We start from the raw sequence: 7,057 nt of genomic DNA, 5'->3' as shown, positions 1-7,057 counted from the left end.
GAAGCTGTAAGAGAAATACTTCATCATAATTATATAGTAGATGAAGTTTTTTTGTTTGTGTTTTTTTTAAAGCAGAGTATAGTTCTTTTCTTTGGCTGTAGTCCTGTCATGGAGACTCAGATCCTGGGGATGACATCAGAAGGACTGTATGTAACTTCAGTCCTAATTAATGACCATCCTATTCAATTTGTCCTTCAGCACTCAGGTGCAAAACTGATTAAAAAGAGCGCCCTGAAGGCTCCAAGGTTGGTTCGCTGTTGGACCAGGAAACTACATTTCAAAAGCACAACTCCAGCTGGAAATTTATGAAAACTTTTCTAGTTCCTCATAATTGAAATATGGAAATTGACTGCATAGGGGATAGAGTTCTATTTGACTACTGAGTGCAGCAGCATTTCAATGAGAGAGCATCCATAGCATCTTCCAGACCAGAGATGCCCTATAGCCCGCTAACCTTTGAGTTTGTGTACCATGATCCATCTCTATTCCAAGTCCACAGAAGGTCTCAGTCAACATAAGCCTTGAAGAACAATCTCCTTTAGAACCAATATGATCCTAAGAAACCCTCAGTAGGTGAGGAGAGTGAAGTTTCTTCAGAAACCCAGGTTGGTCTATGGCTCTCCAGGGTGGCATCTGCTTTTACCCAGCTAGCTAACCATGGAAGAAAGAGCATTTGAACACCAAGTAGAATATAAACATGGAAGAGTGGATTGAAATTAAGGCAGATACTTTAATAGGCATTGGCAGTGGGAGAATATAAAGACTATTAGTTGGCATTGGGTAGAGATGGCACCATAGTAGATTATCTGGATATCAAGATTGTAGATTTTTATTCCTTCATTGTTTTTTCAATAACACCTTGTTAAGCCCTTACAAGTCAAAGGACTCATTGCTATACTTTAAAAAAATCTTTACACTGAAATTTTGATCTACACATTTCTTGACAGTGAAGCTATCCCCCAAAGTGAGGCTACTGGGAGATAAGGCCTTTAAAGAGGTAACTAAGGTTAAATTAAGTCATAGGAGTGAGGCCCTGATCCAATATGATTAGTGTACTTATCAAAGGAAGAGATAGTAGGATCTGTGCAAACAGAGGGAAGATAATGTGAGGACACAGAGAGAAGGCAGCATTCTACAAGCCAAAGAGAGAAGCCTTGGGGGAAACCAACCAACCCTTCCTGCTGACACCTTGGTCTTGGGCCTCCAGCCTCTAGAACTGTGAGAAAATGAATTTTGGTTGTGTAAGGCACTGTATGTGATGCCTAGCAGACTAATACAACTACATTTGTAATTGCACACATTTGGATTCCAGTCCCAGATCTACCAAGGACTAGTCTGAGGAATTTAACCTCTCCAGGCTTTGACTTCCTGTTTTGTTAAATAGTAACATTTCCTCTCTGGCAAGGATGTGGTGAAGATGGAATTAAAATATTAGAATATCAAGGCCTAGTGCATAATAAGTAGTCCATATACTGGGATTACTATGCTCATCAAAGTTGTTCAGTCAAAGGAATGAGAACCAGAATATGATCAGGATTTTAAATATATATATTTTGTTTCCCCCGCTCCCTATCAAATGCATTTTTATTGTGTCAAATAAAAATACATTTATTTTTATTTAAATAAAAGTTTATTCTTGCTTGACAGTATTTGTCCATAAGTTTGGTTGATCAGATTTCAAAAATCATGGAGTGAATTCATAACATTCACCTGAATCCAGAACACATTCTTAGTGGCAATTTGTGGTGGAAAATGCTAGGCGAAGAAATAATGATCATGATGTATTATGGCGGCTCTTAGATCTCTGACCACAAATTGATTCAGGTATCACATTAGTGGTTGTTTGCTTTTTCAGATCACAGAACCGTAAATCCAATCGTGTGATTGCTGACCTCAGAATAGATGGCCTGACCTGTGTGGTCCTCATGTTTAAGTCCAGTGATTTTAAAAAAAGAAAGATAGTGGAAAAGTAACTCGAAATTATCTGTCATTTAAATCTAAGAACTTTTAATGTTTTCTATTTTGCTGTGATTTTGCTGCTCAAGGAATGATATAGAATTATAGTTATGCAGTTCAATTGTTATGAATTAATTCCAAGCAGGCTATTTTTCATTTTTATGGGTGAGCATATATAATTAGGTTGTATATGCAAGCTGTTGCTTAATTTACCTGATATAGGGTGCTCAAAAGTCTCCTCACTGAGGCTGTTTGAGAAACATGATACACAATTAATTAAATAGTTAAATACCCCTATAAACTCAAAATAAAATGTAAATTAGCACAGTGATATTCCAGTCAGATTTAGCCATGGGAGATCAGATAAAAGAAATGCTGCTAAGCTTGGGTTTAGTAACATCATCAACATTTAATCATTTTATCCTCTGACCTGTGCATGTGTAAGGCATCAGAAGACAGAGAAATATAATTTGAACCATTAATAAATTATTAAATGGGTTTGTGAGTAGAGAAAATGTAAATGTTAGTAAGAAGCAGCAATGAGTTTCTTGACGTTGTTTCTTCCCTGGGATCCAGTATTTTCTTGGTGGTATTTATGCACTATTGAACAATCATTTGCTGACAATTTACCTTAAAGTAAAGAATAAATACCAATAGCAAAGATAATGATGGAATACTTTTCTATAAGGTTTGTTCATAATCCAGGGTTATTCTGAGGTCTGTAGACTTTAAGAAAGACACATTTAAGCAAATAGTTTTTTTTAATTCTCACCCGAGGATATGTTTTCATTGATTTTAGAGAGAGAAGAAGGGAGAAGGAGAGAAACATTGATGTGAGAGCGAAACATCAATTAGTTGCTTCATGTACATGCCCTGACCTGGGACAGAACTACCCTGACTGGAACCGAACCTGTGACTTTTTGGTGCACAGGACAATGCTCCACCAACTGAACCACATCTTCTAGGACTAAGAGAATAGTTTGATTCTTTGGGGACTGAGAGAGAGGTAACGGGATCACAATTATCAGAATACAGGTCCCACTGAACTTAGTAAAAATGGAATATGTCTTTAGTTTATACTTCATTCTTACTTATTTTAAATTTCCTTTTAAAGTTAACCAGTTCATTTGTACATAGGTATCATAGACTACAGGAGAATATAACTAATTTATTATCTTTACCAAAAAAGGAACGTTTAACTAATTTGAAATTGAAGTTTTGCCCTCCTGTACATTTTGTCCAACTTTGGTGCTATGAATCTAGGTCCCTTCTTGTTGTAATTAAGGAATACTGTGTGGATGGCACAGCATATGATGACATTGTTAGTAGTAGGACACTATCATTACAATTTTTTAGGTGTCACCACTAATCATGGCAAAGACAAAATAGCTTCATTTAAGAAAAGTTGGTAAAAAGTAAAATGCATCATGTTAATTATATATTGTATCTCTAGACTGAGCTCAGGAGGACATGGTGCATATTGATTTGTAGGTTTGGTTAACATTGAACATAGCCCTGCTTTAAGTTAGGAGGTAGGTTAACACTCATATATTGTGTCCTCAAAATTAATGTGTCATGGTTCAAGTTTTTCTGGGGAAAAAGCTGCATGCACCCTTTTTTGAATGTTTATAACATTGAGAAATTGAAGAGCAGGGAAGTATGATTAAAGAGTTATATTTTATGCTCCTACAGAAGCTCATAAAACCCTTTCAGCTAACCCTGACTGATAGCAGACCTTGAATGTTTGTTTTAGAGCCAATTATTCCTAGCTGGGCTCTGCCAGCTTTTATACAAACTCCCTTTGTCTCACAGTCTTTCCTATAATAAAGCTTTGAGTTAAGACAAATAATACAGGGTGGGCCTGGCCGGCATGGCTCAGTGTTTGAGCATGGATCTATGAACCAAGAGGTCACAGTTTGTTTCATGATCAGGATACATATCTGGATTGCGGGCTCATTCCCCAGCGGGGGACCCACAGGAGGCAGCCAATCAATGATGCTCTCTTATCATTGATGTTTCTATTTCTCTCCTCCTCCCTTCCTCTCTAAAATCAATAAGGAAAAAAAAAATACATGGGTGGGCAAAAGTAGGTTTACTGTTGTAATACAAGTAATACAATAATAAAAATAATAATACAAGAATAAACTGTTTCATGGACTCATAACTGTAAGCCTACTTTTGCCAAACCATTTACAATTTTGTTCAATAAAAGATTTAAATTTGGTTTAGGAGTTTATTGGCAAGAAGACAAAAGGGAATTTGGATGTGTCCCATGGTCCTTACTACTTGTAAGGAAGATATAAACCCACTTTTTTGGGGGAAAAGGTTGCTTTTTTGGCATAATGACACTACATTTTTAGCTCTTTCATTTGTCCCTGTGTATAAATATTTGTTTATATAGCTCCATTTCTCTGGCTCAAAGTGAGTTTAAACATACTATTTGAATTTGTACCTTATATTATTTGCTTATTAGTTGTAAATTGTTATGCTAAATGGTAATGGCCAACAGAGGATTGGTCAGTTTACAATTTTTTATTAAATTTATTGGGGTGTTATCAGTTAAAAAACCATACTGGTTTAAGGGTACAACTCAATAAAACATCATCTGCACACTACATGGAGCATTTACCACCCAATGTCAAGTCTCTTTCTGCCACCATGTATCTCCCTTTGCTCTCCTCCACCTCCTCCCACCCCTCTTTTCCTCTGGCAATCACCATACTGTTTTCTGTGTCTATGTGTGTTTTTTTTTCTTCTCAATCCCTCTTTTAGCTTTTTCACCCATCCCCCCAACCCTCCTCTCCTCTGACAGCTTTTATAACTTTGAGTTAAAGAAGATAAACATATTTTTCCCTTTTTTAATTTTAAGAATGAAATCCCCCTGCAAAGTCTATTGTCTCTCTCTCTCTTTTTTTTTGTTGTTGATTGTAGAGAAAGGAAGTGAGAGGGAGACAGAGATAGAAACATCAATGATGGGAGAGAATCATTGATTGGCTGCCTCCTGCACGCCCCCCATTAGGAAATCAAGCCTGCAACCCAGGCATGTGCCTTGACTAGGAATCAAACCATGACCTCCTGGTTCATGGGTCTATGCTCAACCACTGAGCAACACCGGCTGGGCAATTGTCTCTTAAAAATGTTTTTACACCTGTCCCTAGCCATCGCTTTTATTTTATGGATGAATTCTTTGCATTACATCCCAAAGCACTATGTTGCAGTAATTCATAATCTCCCCTCCCCCCTCCCCGCCCCCCCCCTCCCCCCCCCCCGCCACACACACACCTTCCCTCAGGCATGGGAGTAGATAGATTCTGAATTCTTTTTTAGGTATAAAGTAATTCATACCACTATAATCTAAAGGTAGCCTTTTCATACCTTTTGTGAAATGTAACCTTTTATAAAATCTAACAGCAAATTAAGGTTTAAGTTGAGAATATCTCACAAGTAAATATGGGTGAAACAAAAGTAGGTTTACAGTTGCTTGTATGGATAATAACATAAAAATGAGTAAATAATACTACAAGAGCCCTAGCCAGTTTGTCTCACCGGATAGAGTGTTGGCCTGCTGACTGAAGGGTCCTAGGTTTGATCCCCAGTAGGGAGAGTGCAGGAGGCAGCCAATCAATGTTTGCTCTCTCATCATTGATGTTTCTATCTCTCCCTCTCCCTTCCTCTCGGAAATTAATTAAAAATATATTTAAATAATAATAATAATAATAATAATACAAGAATAAGCTCTGTTTTGCATACTCACAACTATAAACTATTTTTGCCCAACCCTGTATTAAATATATTATTCAAATAATGGTTCTGTTTTGTAGTGCTTGATTTCATTAGCTTGGTGCCATTTTTAAAATATTATTATTAAGGGATAATTGATATATAACATTAAGTGTGTTGCCATCCTCAGGAATTAATCATAATGGTCTTTTTCTATCTATAATACTTTCTTAGGAAATATTTATATCATTATACTGTCCAGAGTGAACATTACTAAAATAAAAATTTTAGGAATAAAAAAGAAAAAAAATCCAATAACAAACGACCAATTTTGTGAAATTAAATTTTCAAGTGCAGTTATGATGCCAATTATTTTATTTGGCTGCAACCCTTTGAAACCTTTCTGAAGGAAATGATAAGAAGTACTGCCCATGACCTCTGCTGCTCAGCAAATACTAGGAACAAATTCACTGGAAAAGCCAGTATGCTAGAGAAATATAGTAAAAATATAAAATACATGACTCCTGTCTTCAGGAAATGTAAAATATAATAATTAATACAGTATCAACAGCAACACAAAAATATGTAAAGCAATAATGCATACCAGCTTAAAAATATCTTGCAAGATTGATGAGTACTTAGTATCATCATTTCACAGATTTGAAACTATCGCACTGAGCTGTGTTGAACAGAGATGGCTTTTGGGAAATGTGGGATTTAATATTAGCGTTTCTTCCTAAGTGAGTTGGTCTTGATGCAGAGAATAGAATGAACCAGATAGACAGAATTGACCTGGAAGGAAAGTGAACTATGTGCATAGGGATAGTCAGCATCTCTGTGATTTGAGTGGGGCTCAGGTCAAGGAGATATGACTGGGCAAGTAAGTTGGTGTTGCTGGTGGAAATAGGGTTCTTCCATGGAATCATGAGAAAAGCATTTTGGGAATCCATGCCCGGGTGTGTGAGGTGTAGTGGTAGGATTGATTGAAGCTATGGCAAACACAAAGGACTGTCCCAGGTGCCCAGTGTCTCATCCGTTCCCAGGTGGCTCAGCTCCTTCCCACTGTGGGTAAAGTTCGTCCTTATCTTCACCAGGCCAGTAGGGTCAGGATCCAGCTATTCTGTGCCATTGGCCTGGCATTGGCAGGGCATACAAAGTTGCCATAGTTTAGTTTAGTCCATGCCACAACTTAATCCAACTCAGTCTCTGTTCCTTACTTGGGCCTGCATAGCTTCTACAGAGAGAGAATGCTTGAGTGAATGTAGGAATCTACGCATGAACAGGTGAGTGGTGCTCTGGGTGGGGCCTTGTTAAGCTTTGATTATATTACCTCAGGCTTTCAAACTATCCAATCTCTTTCCTGGCTCTTTGTGGGCTTGTG

This window comes from Myotis nattereri, assembly GCF_964212035.1.
Source record: "Myotis nattereri genome assembly, chromosome: 8".
NCBI lineage: Eukaryota > Metazoa > Chordata > Mammalia > Chiroptera > Vespertilionidae > Myotis > Myotis nattereri.
This window is presented reverse-complemented; position numbering follows the sequence as displayed.